Genomic DNA, 17,565 nt, shown 5'->3' on the forward strand with positions numbered 1-17,565 from the left:
ACAAATAAGAACAAAGTGTAGTGGTTAGAGTTTTGGAGTAGGATCTGAGAAAATAAATTAGGACTCAAACGGTTGACCAGCAAATATTAAGTACACATTAAGAAAATTAAAAACATCCTTAAAATATGACGTATAGTCTCAGTGGTTGCATATGGTATGACCATAGACCAAACGTGTTTGAACCCAGAGGGCTAAGGTTCAATCCTGTGTGTGCTTCCTCATGAGTAAACCACAAGAGGTGATTCACTTAGTGGTTCTTAACTAGTTTGATTTTTGATTGCGAGCTCCACATCTGAAATTATTATATTACTAGCTTCAAAGCCTGTTCCTAAGAATGGGCCTTGAAAAGGTCCCCTCCCCTGGCCCCTGGCAAGGCAGCTTAAGGTGGCCTTGGGCGGCAGCTCGCAGCCAAATAAAGTAGGGCGGGTGGGGGCTGGGCAGCTCATTAGCAGGGCCCTTAGCAGTCCTTAACGAGCAGTCAGCAGGCCGGGAGGCCTTCGTCAGCAGGCCCAGCCTAGCAGGCCAAGAGGCCGTTAGGAGGCCCTCCACCACGATCCTTTGCCCAGGGCCTCTCTCCTTACCTGCCGCTGGCTCCAGGCACTGAGGCATCTGAGAGCAAAGAGGCTAGAGTCCAGAGATGGAGGGCGGGAGCTGCAGGGGCAGGGCCAATCAGGGCAAAACTGGCTGCACCCTGATTGGTCCTATTCCAATTTGGACAGTCAGACACGTCCCACCCCCTAGGCTGTTTCATAAATATATAGAGGAACAACAATGGACAAAGATATTACATTGTAGGGAGATTAATGTTTTATAATTCTTATGCCACCAACCAGGCCTCACTGTAATATTATTATATGTATGCATAGAGCTTATCGGACCAATGATAAAGTCAGCTAGATCCACAAATTTTGTTAGTTTTTAAGATGCCATTGCACTCATGGTCTTTTCTATGGATTAGAATGTGGGATATTAATGGCTAAAACAAATAAAAATGAAATAAATGTAGGATTTCTCAGAAGCATGTAAGGAACTGGGGCTAAAATTTTGTGAAGCATTTGATGTTGAGTGCCAACATAAAAGAAATCAAAACAACATGAAGTCTTATTTTTTTAGCCATTTGTTATTCAGAAAATTTGGCTTACCCAGTGTCTTATCCTTTTAGTAAGATGTCTTGAAGACACCTTGAAGAAGTGGACCTTTGTGCTTTTCCTTATCTACCTGGCTTTACGTGTCATACTGAGAAAACTAGCAGGCTGAACCAGAACTTCCCAGCTCCCACTGTTCTCAGGTATGATTCACAGGAGAGGTCTGCCAATGTCTACCCATAACAAGTGTGACCTTCTTGTTTAAAGGTACTATACCTGTGATAATCAGATGCCTTCAGGTCTTGTTTGTTGACACCTAAAGCCATCTAGCTGGCTGTATTTAGAGTTAGATTATTAGGCTAGGTGGATTCTGGTATTATCCAGCAGTTCTTATAGTCAGGTTGAGAGCCCTTTGTAATTATTATTTTACTGTAAGCAGACATGTCCACATTCCTGCACCAAAAGGGGAAAAAAGCTACTGAGCAGAGATGCCTTGGCTGGCCAGGGCAAGGATACTCATTGTAGAATGTCTGGGTGATAATTTTAGTTAAGATTTCTCAGACAGAGGATTTAATTAGAACACAATAAATTCTGTGGAGCACTAACCTTAAACAGGGTCACAATATGACTACACAATCTAGATTTGCAGAATACATCCTACAAACAAGGGATTTTGGAATACAATGAGATCTCAATTCCAAAGGAATTTAGGAAAACACGGGCCACTTGATTATAGAAGTGTAGGATATAGTGCTGTGTTATTTGGTGATGCTGGGAGAGAGGCAGAACTCACATGGTTGTTTGCTGTTGCCAGTAGGTAATAGGTCTGTACCACCATAAGACAACCCTTCATGTATCTCATGAAAGGAGCTCTAGTTCTCTGGGCACAATATAAATAGAGGGTTGGATCCTACGAGTCTCATTTGCTGAGCCTTCCTCAAGGGAGATAGACATCCTCCAATGGCAAATGACTTTCTGATGGAGATGTCTTTTTGATGTTGTTCTTGAAGGAAAACTTTGCTGTTGGGGGAAGACTTGGTAGAAGGGAGTCATAGGAGTGGAGAGGCATAACAGGATCCAACCTATGATACAAGAGTTGGGTATTTTTGCTGCATTATTTATTATTTATTACCCTGATATAATGCAACTTCTCTGCAAGTTGCCTCCAAACCAGTTGTTCATTCTATTTCTATTGTTATCATCATCCAGTGCTGAAAGCCAAGAATCCATTCCATTGGACAAGCCACCACACTGTTGCATGTAGCCTACAGAAGGAAAATTAGAAATAGCCCATCAGTTGTGATTCCCATGAACATGTAAATTTGGTAATATACCTTGAGCCTGACATCTAAGTTGAGTCTTCAACTTCAGGCTTTTTAGGACTGAACGACCTAGATTCTGAAAAGGAGACAGCCTGAAAAAGGACATTAGAAGGTAATTCAGTAACTCCCCTTAGAATAGCATGGAAATTATTGGTGGCTTTCCATTTTATATGCATACAGTGTGATCCGTCTTGGCTGAGGCGCATGTTCAAAGTTTTCCCACACCTGTGAGGCACAAAAGGGTGTGTTTTCCTAGCAATGCTGAATCCATGTCACACAGCTTCGGCAGAGGCAGCTAATTACATGATACTTTATGCCCTGTGAAAAGGAGAAAAAATGATTATGCGTGATCATAATCTATAGTTACAAAAGACAATAAAAGGACAGCTCAAAGAATGCAATACTGCTTTGTGATTTTTTAAAAATAATTTACTACACTAACCAAGAGAGGCAACAAGAATACTGAAAGATGAGTTCCAACAGAGAAGGAAAGGTAAAGACCATCTTTTCTCAACTTTTTTACCATTGAGAAACTCCTGAAACATTCTTCAGGCTTCGAGAAACCCCAGAAGTGCCACAATCATGCGGAATATGGTTGGGAAGCATAGCTGTGTACACACACACACACAGGGTACCTCCCCTACCTACCTCCCCCAGGCCCATCACTGGCCATTTTGGGGGCATGGCATGCCAACATATATGGCAGCCTTTCGCAAAGCGCGGCTGCCGGGGGTTCCCTGCCTGGCGGGCTGGCGCGGCGAGAGGCGCGAAGCGCCTCTCGCTGCGTCAGGCCGCCGCCAACGAGAGAAGCTCGCCGCCGCGGACCAGCCCGCCGCCGACCAGCCCGCCGCTGCCACGGACCAGCCCGCCGCCGACCAGCCCGCCGCCGCCACGGACCAGCCCGCAGCCTACCAGCCCGCCGCCGCCGCGGACCAGCCCGCCGACGACGACGACCAGCCCGTCTGAGGTTAGGACCTAGCGCCCGCTGCATTCCCCTGCAGCGGGCTTGATTACTAGTTTAAAAATAAAATATTAAAAAGTAATTAACTTCCACCCATTTAGGAAACCCTTCCACGACTGTCAAGAAATCTCAGGGTTTCACAAAAGCCTGGCTGAGAAAGCCTAGTATAGACAGATCAATAGATAAAACTGTGTTTCCTTCTATTAACCTTAAGTATACTGTTGTTTTTCCCCTTTCTTATTTAGAGTGGTAATTTTTTATTGCTGTCAAGTCACAGCTGACTTATCGCGACCCTATAGGGCAGGGGTAGTCAAACTGCGGCCCTCCAGATGCCCATGGACTACAATTCCCAGAAGCCCCTGCCAGCGAATGCTGGCAGGGGCTTCTGGGAATTGTAGTTCATGGACATCTGGAGGGCCGCAGTTTGACTATCCCTGCTATAGGGTTTTCAAGGCAAGAGAATTTGAGAGGGAGTTTGTCAATGCTTGCCTCTGCATTGTGACCATGGTATTCTTTGGAGGCCTCTCTATCAAATACTAACCAGGGTTGATCCTGCTTAGTTTCCAAGACCTGACAAGAGCGGACTAGCCTGGCCTATTCAAGTCAGAGCTTAGAGCAGTATAGTGAGACAGAGTGCTGAACCCTTTCGTGACCATCAATTTATGCACCACTTTTTTCTCCAGCCTTCCTCACGCCATCCCCTCCTGCACTTATTTCTGATCTCAATCTACAGTGGGGAAATCCTATTGGTGGCAGGAGAGGATCAGTGGATGGGGGAAGGGTGATACCTTCAGCTGCTTGCCAAGGGGCAATTTGCAAGACCTGAGCTAGGCTGCTGGGGTGTTTTGAAGTTCATTCATTCATAGGTTCAGCATAAGTCAGAAGCAGCTTGATGGCACACAATACGCATGTGCCAATTCTTCTCTGCAAATGCCTTTTCACTAGCAACACTGGGGACTCCACATTCTTCCTCTGGAACACAGCTGTGGTGGCTCAGTCAGTAAAGTGTTTGCCTTAAGACATTCTTCTTCTGAAGGAGCTCAGGCATGAACACATGAGTCTTCCTACTCCACATTGCCCCTGTGAAGTAGCCTAGACTTGCCCAATTTAGTAGCAAGGATATTTGCCTATCCTTTGTGAAGCCAGGTGGACGTAGTTGTTAAGAGCGCCAGCCTCTAATTTGGAGAGCCAGGTTTGATTCCCACTCCTCCACATGTAGAAGAAGAAGAGTTGGTTCTTACATGCCGCTTTTCCCTACCCGAAGGAGGCTCAAAGCGGCTTACAGTCACCTTCCCATTCCTCTCCCCACAACAGACACCCTGTGGGGTGGGTGAGGCTGAGAGAGCGCTGATATCACTGCCTGGTCAGAACAGCTCTATCAGTGCCATGGCGAGCCCAAGGTCACCCAGCTGGTTGCATGTGGGGGAGCGCAGAATCGAACCTGGCATGCCAGATTAGAAGTCCACACTCCTAACCACTACACCAAGCTGGTTGACCTTGGGCTCCTCACAATCCTGTTAAGAGCTGTTCTGTCAGCTCTCTCTCAGTCCCACCTACCTCATGGAGTTCCTGTTGCAAGGAACGGAAGGGAAGGCAATGGTAAGCTGCTGTGAGGCTCCTTTGGGAAGTGAAATGCGGGATATAAAAAACAACTCTTCGTCTTCTAGAATATCTCCATCCAAAGAACTATGTTAGGAATCAATACAACTGACCTAAATCTCCAGTATGGCAGGGTTTTGTCAGGGTTGCTACCAGGCCTGGAGAAAAAGGCCCTGCCCTTTTAATAGAGGCTCAATGTGTGGAAATGGGCAATTGAGGCTTTTCATAGCATGGTAAATAGCATCAACTGGTCGTTAACACCTCATTAAGCCTTTATTAAAGGGGAAGCTTTTCTTTTCCTCTCTGGGACCGTTGCCAACCCTACGCATAGGGCTTTTACCAAACACTGTTCATAGGCCGGGCTATGAGATAATTTCCAACCAAAAATGCTTATGATCCACCATGAAATCTATAACTACATGGGCAAAAAACAAGACTACCCTACCATGAAAATGGGATTACTCCGTTAATTCCTGAGAATACCAGGATATAATGGCCAGGATCCAGAACTCTGCGGGGCGGGACACCAACATTAAAATGGAATTGGTACAATCCTATTCGTTTCATGTTATGAAATGACTGGGTTTGGGTAAGATTGTGTTTGTGGTAAGTAGGGCTGTCAGCTCTGAGTTGGCAAAGAACTGGATATTTTGGGAGTGGAGCTGGGAGTGGGTGGGCTGGGGGATAGGGAGGGACCGCAGCGGAGTATGATGCTATGGAGTCTACCCTCCAAAGTAGCCATTTTTTCCAGGGGAACTGATCTCTTTAGTCCGGAGAGAAGCTATAATTCCAGGGGATCCCCAAGTCCCACCTGAGAACTGGCATCCCTAGTTGTAAACGGGAAGACCCAAAGAAGGGAATGAGACATGATTGACCATGGACTATGAGATATGATGGGCCATGGGCAAACCTTTGTATCACCATCTTAATGAATTATAAAGAGGAAGAGCTTGTGTTTGTGTTGGGGGGTGTACCCTCCTTTTTACTGCCTGAAGAAGATTCAAAGCAGCTTACAATTGCCTTTTCTTCCTCACCCCACAACAGAGGCTGAGAGAGCTCTGGGAGAACTTGACTGGCCCAAGGTCTCCCAGTCGGCTGCATATGGATAAGTAGGGAATCAAACCTAGTTTATCAGGTTAGAGGCTGTCGGTCTTAACCACCACACCAAGCTGGCTCTGTCAAGAGAATTTGGAAGCCTTCTGGCAGTTAGCCATCCCTGCTCTAATCTGGCTTCTCTCTAATCATCAGATAAGTCCAGTATCTAGAATACTTCCAGACATGATGGTGCAATCCTAAACGGAATTAACACTCTTGTAAATTTACTGAATTCACTTGGATTAGAAGGATGTAACTCCATTTAGGATGACAGGGTCCATCTGAGCCAAAACTAACAACATGAACTTCAACATCAACAGAGATAAATATAAAATTCTGCATTTAGGTCACAAAAATTAAATGTATAATTATAGAATGGGGAAGTCTTGGCAGTAGTACTTGGGAAAAGGATCCAGGAGTCTTGTAAGATCACACACACTGAACATGAGTCAGTAGTGTGATGTGGTAGCCAAAAAGGCAAATGTGATTTTGGGCTGTATCAGAGTATACTTTCCTGATCACTTTGCTCTGCTCTGTTTAGACCTCGCTTGGAGTATTGTGTTCAGTTTGGGACACTGCTTGGCAAGCTGGAACATGTCCAGAGGAGGGTGACAAAGATGGAGAGGAGTCAGGAGACCAAATCCTGTGAGGGAAGGTTGAAGGAGTTGGTTATGCTTAGCTTGGAGAGGGGATAACTGAGAGGTAATATGATAGCATTTTCATGCATTTGAAGAGCTGTCATGAGCGCAGTTGTTTTCTGTTACCTCAGAATTTATGGATTGAAATTAAATCAAAAGATTTTGGGGCTAAACAGTAGGAAGAACGTCCTAACAATTAGGGTGGTTCCTAAACAGGAAGTGGTGGGCTCTCATTCTTTGGAGGTTTTTAGGCAGAGGCCATCTGACAACAGCACATATTCTGTGAGTCAGGCAGATTGCGAGAGGGGTGATGGGAAGGGATGAGCCAGTGGCTGTCTCTCATGGCCCTTTCTTACATGCACAGGATTATAGTCATCATTTTGGGGTCTGAAAGGAATTTTCCGTCAGGCCAAATTGGTCAGGGATCCTCTAGGCCAGTGGTCCCCAACCTTTTTATCACCGGGAACCGGTCAACGCTTGACAATTTTACTGAGGCCGGGGGGGGGGGGTAGTCTTTTGCTTAGGGACGTCACCGCCGCCTAAGCCCCTGCTCCAGTGCCACGCCAAGGGGGAGCCCCAGCCATGGTGGCCGCTGGAGAGCACCAAAGGTGAGCCGGCGGCAGAGAGGCAGGGCAGGCCCTAAGGGAGCATCCGGGGAGGAGGACGAGGAGGAGCTGCGGTGCAGTACCGACTGATCCACGGACCGGTCCCGGTCCCCGGACCGGGGGTTGGGGACCACGGGTGGCCAAACTGTCGTTCTCCAGATGTCCATGGACTTCAATTCCCATAAGCTCCTGACAGCACTGGCAAGGGGTTCATGGGAATTTTAGTCCATGGACATCTAGAAAGCCACAGTTTGGCTACCCATGCTCTAGGAATAGTGCTAGGTCACCAGGGGAGTGGAGGCGAGTTGCAAATTTTCTGTGTTGTGCAGTGGGTTGGACTAGATGACCTTTGAGACTCCTTTCAGCTCTGTTTCTTCTGTCATCTGAACACTTATATGGCTGATTTGACTGAAGAAGTAGTACAAATCACTGCAGGGAGTGACACTAGTGTTAGGGAAACCACTGAAGTGTTGCATGATGGGAGAGATGCTTCCCAGGATCCTCTAGAAAAAAGCAATATTTTGGTGCAAGTTTCAGATTGCTCATCTCAGCTCACAAGAACAGGAAAATATCTTCGGGTGACCCTTAACAAGAATGTACATCTGATCTTTTTAAAGTCTCTTGAACTTCCTGTCTTTTATAAACAATGTCCAGGCATGACTAGAAGTTCTATGAGAGGGACCGAGGGATCCCTTTTAGTATCATTAAGGGAACTATGGGGTTTTATTGTACTTTTACTCTTTTACTGTTGTAAACTGCTGTGAGCCCTGTTGGGAACGGCGGTATATAAATTTAAGTAATAAATAAACGAATAAACAAATAACTTGCAAAAAAGAAAAGAAAATCTTCTTGAGATGCTCAATCATTTTCCCTGAAATGATGGCAAACTCTGACTGCGCATAAAGTTGCATTGGCAGCTGAAGTCCTCTTCGTCATCTTCTGCTAAGTGTGGGCATGGCAGGATTCCCAGCCTCACCAAATTAAAGGAATATTCACATATGACATTAATAGTACATTTGGGGAGTATCTCAAGAGAAGCCTCACGCTTTCTGGTGCGTGTCTGGTGCCCTCTTTCTGTCTTTCCAATGCAATGCCAGCTAGCTTTCCTTTATAACCGAGTCACTTTGAATACGCACTGCTTGCAGGAGATTCCCTCCCTGATCTTTCAGCATTCTGGTACAGAAGCGAGATGTTTGTTTTCTATTACACGATGCTGTAGCCCTCCTTCTGCCAAGCTTTAATCTACTTACCCAAGCTGATTAGTGGCATTGTCTTCACTGCAATGCAAGAGCCCCACCCCCCTTGCTTTCCCATTAATAAAGATGGTTACGGCGCATTTTCTCTCTCTGATCAGGCCCCACAGAGTTGAGTCAGACAGGCAAGCTGGAACTTTGATGCTTGGAATTCCCAGACCAGACCAGACACGCAGGGCGCCTAGTCCAGTAACCTGTTCTGAGATCACCTGTGATAAACTCCTAGTCAACCTTACACACCTGATATTTCACTCTTAAAGGCCCAGGTGCTCACTGGAAAACACTTTGCAAATAATATGCATGCCAACAGGATGATATTTATTCCGCTTGGTGTTGTGGTTAAGAGCAGCAGCCTCTAATCTGGAGAACCGGGTTTGATCCCCCGCTCCTCCACATGTACCCAGCTGGGTGACCTTGGGCCAGCCACAGTTTCTCCCAGAGCTCTCTCAGTCCCATCTGACCGTTGTGGGGAAAGTTGGTGGGTAGGTGTTGTGAGTAGGTGATTGTAAGCCACTTTGAGACTCTTTCGGGACGATGTACCACTACTACTACCACTACCTCTTCTTCTTCTTCTTCTTCGTTTAATTTTCCTATTCCCCCACATTTTTAACATAAGCAATTACAATCATATTGGCCATTATTCCCAAATATCGAAGACTCAATGCCACGGTATATGTGGGAATTTAGCTCTGGAAGTCTTTCCCCACTATGTCGTTGCCTGCCTCTTGTATTCAGAACCTAGGGACAAATTCTTTGCCAAGATCACACTTTACTTCTGGGGCCATTCCGCACCGGGATCCATGTTGCAAATTGGTTGCGGAACGAAAAATCACTATTGTAAATAGTGGAATTCGTCATTATGCATACCTCCTTTGTAGTGGAATCCAGTTGCGTTTCTATTGTTTCCCACAGGTTTCCGGTCTCGGCAAAAATCGCTAGCCAGGAAGTGATATTGCCGAGCTGTGTCCCGCCCCTGGCTGTCAAGCAGCCAATGGGCAGCCGTTATCATGCTCCCAAACAGCCCCTTTCCCTTTAAGGAAGGTTTAAAACACACACACACACACACACACACACACACACACACACACACACACACACACACACACACACACACACACACACACACTGCAACGAATCTGTGTTGATTTGTTGCAACGGAGAGACCCATCCAGCTAGCAGGTGGTGTTTGAGCTGCCGTTTCATCGTTGCCACGCTCCCCCTGAGTGAAAAAAAAAATACCCCCCCCCCTCATGGGCGCGATTTTCGGCCGAAAACAGTGTGAAAAATAAAGGGAAAATAAACCAGCAAACGGGCCTCTGTGTTGCTTGTGCTTGGTGACTTTAAACAGAGGGACTGCAGCCGGAGAAGCCTCACTGGGTAAACAAAGGCCTGCCAGTTCGTTGGTCTCCGCTCGCTCGGAGAAAAAAAAATGGCAATCGCTTCGCCGGAAGATCAGAGGAGAGAGCCAGGGGGAGGGACTTTGCAGAAACCACAACAATGGTAACGCACAGAACTTTCCCGCTAGTGTTGCAGATTGGTTGCAGGAGTGTAGCGCTTTCCAGAGGGTGAATCCACTTTTTGGGATTTCCCTGAAAGTGCTACAACGAAGCGCTTTTTGCGGATCGGTTTCAGGAGTGTTGCAGATTGTCAACGACGTTGTGCATAATGGCAAAACTGTAACAATTTCAATTTGTAACCATTGTGCTATTTTGGACGAGTGCGGAACGGCCCCTCTGGCAAACCTGCCTACCTGTTATCAGATACGGATTCCTATGTTTCATACAGCCTGGCACTTTTGGCTGTGGCTGTCAGGAAGATGCTGGGAAAGTTCTGGAGATTTGGAGATTTGGAGCCTGGGGAGGACGTGGACCTCAGTGAGGTACAATGTAATAGAATCCACTCTCCAAAGCACCCATGTTCTCAGGGGAACTGATCTCTGTAGTCTGGAGATGAGTTGTAATTCCAGGAAGTCCGAACTCCCACCTGCAGGCTAGCATCTCTAGTGACTGGGCCCCGTGGTACAAGTGCACCGCAGGGCCTCTGCACACGCTAGAGTGCCGATGTGCCCATGGCTCTTCTGTTTAGCGTTGTCAACTTGCGTGGAGAAAAATTTCCTCCCCCTTTAAGGATGCCTGTGTGGCAATGGGCAGTTGAAGAAGAAATATCTATTAAAAGGACAGGCCTCTATTCTCCAGGTCTACTGGCAATGCTGTTTCTATTTAGGAAGTATATATTTAGAACTCAAAGGGTCAGGGACTGCAGGAATCGCAACAGCATTCAGAGACCTTATATTGTCCTCTGAGATTTGGAGATCAGTGCTATCAAAGCCCTCTTCCTCAAGGCTTGATGTTAACGCGAGCCTTACCACTCCCTCCCAGGGCCTTCACTCTTACCCCTAGTCTTTCCAAACCTGGCAAGCCACTGTTGCTTGAAATGGCTTTGTTTTCCCTGCAATGATAACTCATCAGCTACAGCAGCTTCTGTAGAAACAGCGCCTGCCAGACTGCAGTTCATGTTTCAGGAATGTCTCTTGCGGGGGTGGAGCAATGAGTATTTGGTTAAAAGCTTTTCACAGTAACACAAGTACCCAGCAAATAGAGCGGAGGTGTAGTCAAATAGACTTTCTGCCTTTACACGTCTTTGCAGTAGTTCGATGTTCAATGGAATGCTCTTGTCCATGAAGAAATTGTTTAATGAAATGTCCAAGTGCTATGGGAGGAGGAGAAGAGATTTTTTTTTTGTACCCTGCTTTTTACTACCCAAAGGAGTCTCAAAGAAGTTTATAACCGCCTGCCCTTCCTCTTCCCACAACAGACACCCTGTGAGGTAGGTGGGATTGAGAGAGCACTGAGAACTGTGACTGGCCTAAGGTCACCCAGCTGGCTGCATGTGGTGGAGTAGGGAATCAAACCCAGTTCTCCAGATTAGATGCTGCCACTCTTAACAGCTACACCATGCTGGAGAGAATTCATCTGATCATCAGGTCTGGCTCCAAGAGATACATGAGTATACAGAGTCAGATCACGGGGTTCTTCTCAAGGGGTCCCCAACCTTGTTAGATCCATGGACACTTGGGGGACAAATAAGAAGGCATCAGGAAACAAAATGGTAGGTGGCACCCAAGGGGGCCACACTGAAAACCCCTAGTGGACTGCGATGAGTAGCTCCTATAGACTAGCACTAGAAGAGACCATTGCCAAACTACAAGTGTCACTCTTGGCAAACTTACATCCTTAGAAACCCACTGGCTTCAATAGTCTTAGAAAACAGTAACTCTGCTTAGAGTGACATTATAAAATATGAATCAAATAACCATATCACAGTTAATACAAAATCTACCAATTGCAGCAAAATGGGGAGGAAAAGATCTTTTGGACCATGAATCAGTGTCTAGATTCAAATGGGTAGCTGTGCTGGTCTGAAGTAGCACAATAAAATCAGATTCCAGTAGCACCTTTAAGACCCACAAAGATTTACTCAGGGTGTGAGCTTTCGAGTGCAAGCACTCTTCGAAAGAGTGCTTGCACTCGAAAGCTCACACCCTGAATAAATCTTTGTTGGTCTTAAAGGTGCTACTGGACTCGGATTTAATCAATGACTAGTTACTGATTTTAAAAAAGATGATGGAATAATGAAATACATTGGTAATATTTTACTAAATATGGTAAAAAGATTGTAGACCCACAAAAAATCAGTCCAAGATTTTTTTTTTAATGTCTGATGGTTATATGGTTCAAACAAAAACCCCTCTTTAAAAGTAGAGAAGTGTTCAGAGTTTAGTAGCTGCAGCCTCCTTAGCAGAAAATAAAAATGCATGACAATGCGCTCCAGATGAAAGGAATCAATGAGACAAAAAAAAACCCAGAAAACAAATCTAGACAGCGACTAGCAAAGTCAATACATATATCAAGTATCAGCGTTTCTAGATGGCTGTATGTAGCTTTAAAAAAAATATTTTCCATTTTACCTCATGATTTCATCCAGTAAGAAGCAAGGTTGCTTTCACCGGCTACCCACAGATCCAGACAATAAGTTTACCTCAGCGTAATCCCAAACAGAGTTATGCCCTTCTAAGCACATGGACTTCAATGAACTCCTAAGGGTATAAGACTACTTAGCAGTATGAGTATGCAGTTCATCATTTGGATCCCCTGGCCATTTTCTATCAGAGAAATGTTCCTATGCAAAGGAATTCTCAGAATTCAAACACAACGCTTACCTCAAGTGGGCTTCTGTGCAGGCACACAATGGGAATTGCGCGTGCACAGGGCCCAATGGAGGGCTGCACAGAAGCCGTGATGATAAATAATACTTTGTGGCTAGGAAAATATCAGAATTCAAACCACGCTACTTCTTTACAGGAAACTGTCATTCTTTTTTATTTATGTATATTTATATTTATATTTAGAGCCTCTTGTGGCGCAGAGTGGTAAGGCAGCTGTCTGAAAGCTTTGCCCATAAGGCTGGGAGTTCAATCCCAGCAGCCGGCTCAAGGTTGACTCAGCCTTCCATCCTTCCGAGGTCGGTAAAATGAGTACCCAGCTTGCTGGGGGGTAAACGGTAATGACTGGGGAAGGCACTGGCAAACCACCCCGTATTGAGTCTGCCATGAAAACGCTAGAGGGCGTCACCCCAAGGGTCAGACATGACTCGGTGCTTGCACAGGGGATACCTTTACCTTTACCTTTACCTTATATTTATATTTATTTATATTTATATTTTTATACCGCCCTTCCCTACGGCTCTGGGCGGTTTACATAAAACATTTTTCAACATTCACATAGAACACTATCAAAATCAATATCAAAATCAATATAACAATAACAACAACATATAAACTGGAACAATTAGAACGGCACTTCAACAATAACTTGACAATCCCTCAGTCGGTTCGTTCCTTCAGTCTGGGGGGCACCTGTAGATGTTACGGGTCAGTCGGCCCCACCAAATGCCTGGAGGAAGAGCTCCTTTTTGCAGGCCCTGCGGAACTGTGGAAGTTCCGGCAGGGCCCTGATCTCTTCGGGGAGCTCATTCCACCAGGTGGGGGCCAGGACCGAGAAGGCTCTGGCCCTTGTTGAGGCCAGACGTGCCTCTTTAGGGCCAGGGATCCATAGCCAGTTGGAGGTGGCGGAGCATAGAGCTCTTCTGGGGGTATAAGCACGGAGGCGGTCTCTCAGATACTTTTCCATCAGTATTTGACATGATCTCTGACATTTATTTATTTATTTATTTATTTAGATTTCTACACCACCCTTCCCTATGGCTCTGGGCAGTATACATTAAACGCTGTGGAATGCTTACATAGAATATTATAACAATGCAATAAATAACAACCATGACATAACATGGAATAACATAATCATAGCATTAACATGACACCGGAACAATATTATTAACAGAACAATAACAATAACAATCCTTGGGCAGGTCAGATTGGTCAGTCATGGAAGGGTGTCTGGGGTGAGGGGTGGGGGGAACGGGACCAGCAGATGTTTTGAGTCGATTAGCCTCATGCAAATGTCTGGGGAAGGAGCTCCCTTTTGCAGGCCCTGCGGAATTGTGGGAGTTCGGTTTAAGGGCACTTCTCAGATGGGCAGCAACGAGTCAAAAGCTGAACTCTACCCACCGCCCAGTGCCTGCGCCATCTTGTTAGCTGCAATGGACTAAGATACGAACAATGTCTTGAGATGGCCTTTGTTGGGGATTTTGTCCTGAGACACTTTGAGTCTGGAGAAAAACATATGCAGTAGTATTTTGACAGTACAACCCGAACCGTCAAAGGACTTAAAAGGGTGTAACTCTGTATAAGATTGCACTGTGAATCATATGATAAGTCAGGGCTATGTATTTACATACAATAAAGCCCTGTAGATCTGCATCTACCTATATTTTGCCTAATAATTCCAGCTGTCCTCCCACTATCGTTTATCCCCTTTTCTTTCTCTGCTCTTTATTCTGCTCTGCGTTATCAGAGCAGTAACCATATATTAAAATATTCCTCCCCTGCAAAATCAGGCCATATAGCAGAAGGCTGTTTATTTAAATTGCCGGAGGTAGAAGCTGGCATCTAGAGCCATGAGATCTACAGATTTACGCAGAGAGAAAGAGACACTGAGATAGCTGTAATAGTCTATCTCAATAGCGCAAAGCGATGCAGTGTTAAAATATTGCATGTGTTACCCTGAGTCTGAATAGGTTACACATGGATATCAAACATGGAATCATGCTGATGCACAGAGAGCCAGATGAAGGAACTGCCTTACAGCCAAAATCGTATATATATCGTTGGAGGAGATAATTTGAAAATCATCAGGAAGTTGCTGTTCTAACTATGCTAAATACATATCCTCTGTCTTGGATGAATTCAACTTCAGCTGACTCTGCTTGAGCCAGTCCACCACGGACTCCAGACATCTGGCCAAATTGTCTGGGGGGTGTTGACAGATGGCCACTCATTAACAGAAATAGCTGGGTGTCATCCACAAACTGGTGACAGCTGGACAAGGGAGCACATGAAGGTGTTAAATAACATCAGGGAGAATATTGCCCCGTTTAGGTCTGCACAAGTAAGATCCTGATGCTTGGAGGTCCTCCCCCCTAACGCCACCCTCTGTTCCTGACCTTGGAGAAAAGACTGCAGCCATTTAACTCAAATCCCTGTGTTGGCTAGGTAGTGGGTCAAAAGCTTGTGGTCGACAATGTTGAACACTGCTGTCAGATCTAACAAGAACAGTAACACCGGCCAAGATCCAGTTTCCTCCAGAGGTCATCTGTCCAGGTGAACAGAGCCATCACCACCCCATGGCCAGACTGGAAGATGGACTGGAAAAGGTCAAGTGCCAATGATTCCTCCAAGAACCCCTGTAGCTGCCCTGCAACTGCATGTACAATCACCTTACACAGGAAAGCTAAGTGTGAAACTGGATGGTAACTGGCCAGGTCAGAAGGATCCAGCTCTTGTTTTTTCAAAAGAGGCCTAACCACTGCCTTTTTTAGCCTCTCCGGGAATAACATCAGTAATCAAATATAATATCACACACCCACTAGAAAACTGCAACTACACAGTTATCATACTTCTGTAACATCAGCAGAAAGCCCTGCAGATAGAGGGCTATTTTTGATGTCATTGGGAAGTATAACAGGGAAGAGGTTGACCTCAGAAAAATGCAATAACGGAAAGACAGTGATATAATGAAAAAAGCTCCAATTTCTTGTAAAGGCCAGAAGAGTGAGGCAGGTGGGGAGGCAAAGAAAACAAGGTCAGTTGAGCTGGTTTAAAAGCTCACAGGGTCCTACCAAATCCAAGTGGCTCAGTTGTTTTGGACATTTTGATGTATATTAACTCAACTGAAATGTGGATCAAATTGCTCTTTTACCATAACAGTGCAGATTTCCATTTGCTGTGGTTTCCAAGTAAGAATCGTGTAAAAGTATTCAAGAACAACTATTTGCTGGGAAATATGCAGGGCTAGACTGACCGTGACCCACAGGGAATGATCCCTGAGCTGTGGAGGGACAGGATCATGAAGAGCCAAGACCGTTAGTTCTGCCAGCGCTGCCGAAGCCACTGGACCAGGCTTGCTCCTCCTGGGCCATTTTATCTTTCCAGGCCACCTCTGAAAAGATTTCTTCAATTTTAAATCCACATTCTCTATTTTTATGTCCAATAAAAGTATGAATATATTATGAGGTTCGGGTTACAATTCTACGTTTCTTTGAATAAGCTCTTACGAAGTCACTGCAACTTACTTCTGTGAAAAATGCATACAATTTTATCTCGCAGAGACCCAGGGGCATTTCCCACGGCTTAAAAATAGCACAATGGTTGCTGATTGAAAACGCTACTAATTTGCCATAACGCACGACGTCGTAAACAATCTGCAACAATCCTGAAACCGACCCGCAAAAAGCGCTTCGTTGTAGCGCTTCTAGGGGAATCCAGAAAACTGGATTCACCCTCCGGATAGCGATACACTCCTGCAACCAATCTGCAACAGTAGCGCTAAAGACCTGTGCGTTACCATTGTTGCGGGTTCTTCAAAGTCCCTCCTCCCGAGCCTGTCCTCCAAACTTCCGGCGAACTGTTCGCCATTTTTTTTTTCTCCGAGCGAGCGGGGATCTACGAGGCAACGGGACAGCGACTGGCTTTCAAGCACGATCACTTTCGGAAATTCTGCCCGGACACCACAAGAGTTTTTCACAAGCACAGTGGCACACACCGTCACGTTCCCAAAATTTGCCCAAAGCTTAAAACCCCGTCTACCATCGGCCAGTCCTAGCGGAGTCAACGTACAGGGAGCATTTTAAAAAATTTTCCTCTGAGCGTGCCAACGAACATTCGCCGTTCGCAGTCTCCTGCTTAGCTTAGAGGGGTTCAATAGACATGATTCGTGGTGATTTCATGAGGGGCGGCTTATGTGTAGTGGGTCTTTGTGTGGTTCCCAGTGCGTGCTTGTGCTTGGGTGCGGACAACCCCTTCCATTGGCGGCTAGACCTCCGGCAAGCGGAGTTGCCGTCCCCCGTTCATTTTAAAAAATTTTCCTCTGAGCGTGCCAACGAACGGTCGCCGCTCGCAGTCTCCTGCTTAGCTTACAGGGGTTCAATAGACATGATTCGAGGTGATATCATGAGGGGCGGCTTATGTGTAGTGGGTCTTTGTGTGGTTCCCGGTGCGTGCTTGTGCTTGGGTGCGGACAACCCCTTCCATTGGCGGCTAGACCTCCGGCAAGCGGAGTCGCCGTCCCCCGTTCATTTTAAAAAACATTCCTCTGAGCGTGCCAACGAACGTACGCCAGTTACATGTCATGTTTGGTTGATTTATGCTGTGGCTGGTGAATATTATTGGGGAACTGCCGAGTACTGCCGCACTTGCTCTCGGTTGAACACCGGCATGCGTTTGTGTAATGGCGGACATTTTCCTAAAATGGCTCCCGCTGCATGTTCAAACTGCTCTTCTCGCGTGTAAACGAATACGCGCATGCGTTAAGTCAAACAACAAGGGCGCCAA

General features: G+C 45.9%; 1 long non-coding RNA gene across 2 annotated transcripts in view; it reads right to left on the reverse strand.

The window, feature by feature from the left end:
• Nucleotides 1–435: 435 nt before the first annotated feature.
• Nucleotides 436–17,565, reverse strand: part of LOC143829223 (uncharacterized) — an 85,754-nt gene continuing 68,624 nt past the window's right edge. Inside the window, exon 4 of one of the 2 annotated variants that reach the window (XR_013228030.1) lies at nucleotides 436–2,350. This is a non-coding gene — a long non-coding RNA (uncharacterized LOC143829223). The other variant, XR_013228031.1, reaches the window with a different exon arrangement.

Source organism: Paroedura picta, chromosome 2, assembly GCF_049243985.1.
Source record: "Paroedura picta isolate Pp20150507F chromosome 2, Ppicta_v3.0, whole genome shotgun sequence".
NCBI classification, from domain to species: domain Eukaryota; kingdom Metazoa; phylum Chordata; class Lepidosauria; order Squamata; family Gekkonidae; genus Paroedura; species Paroedura picta.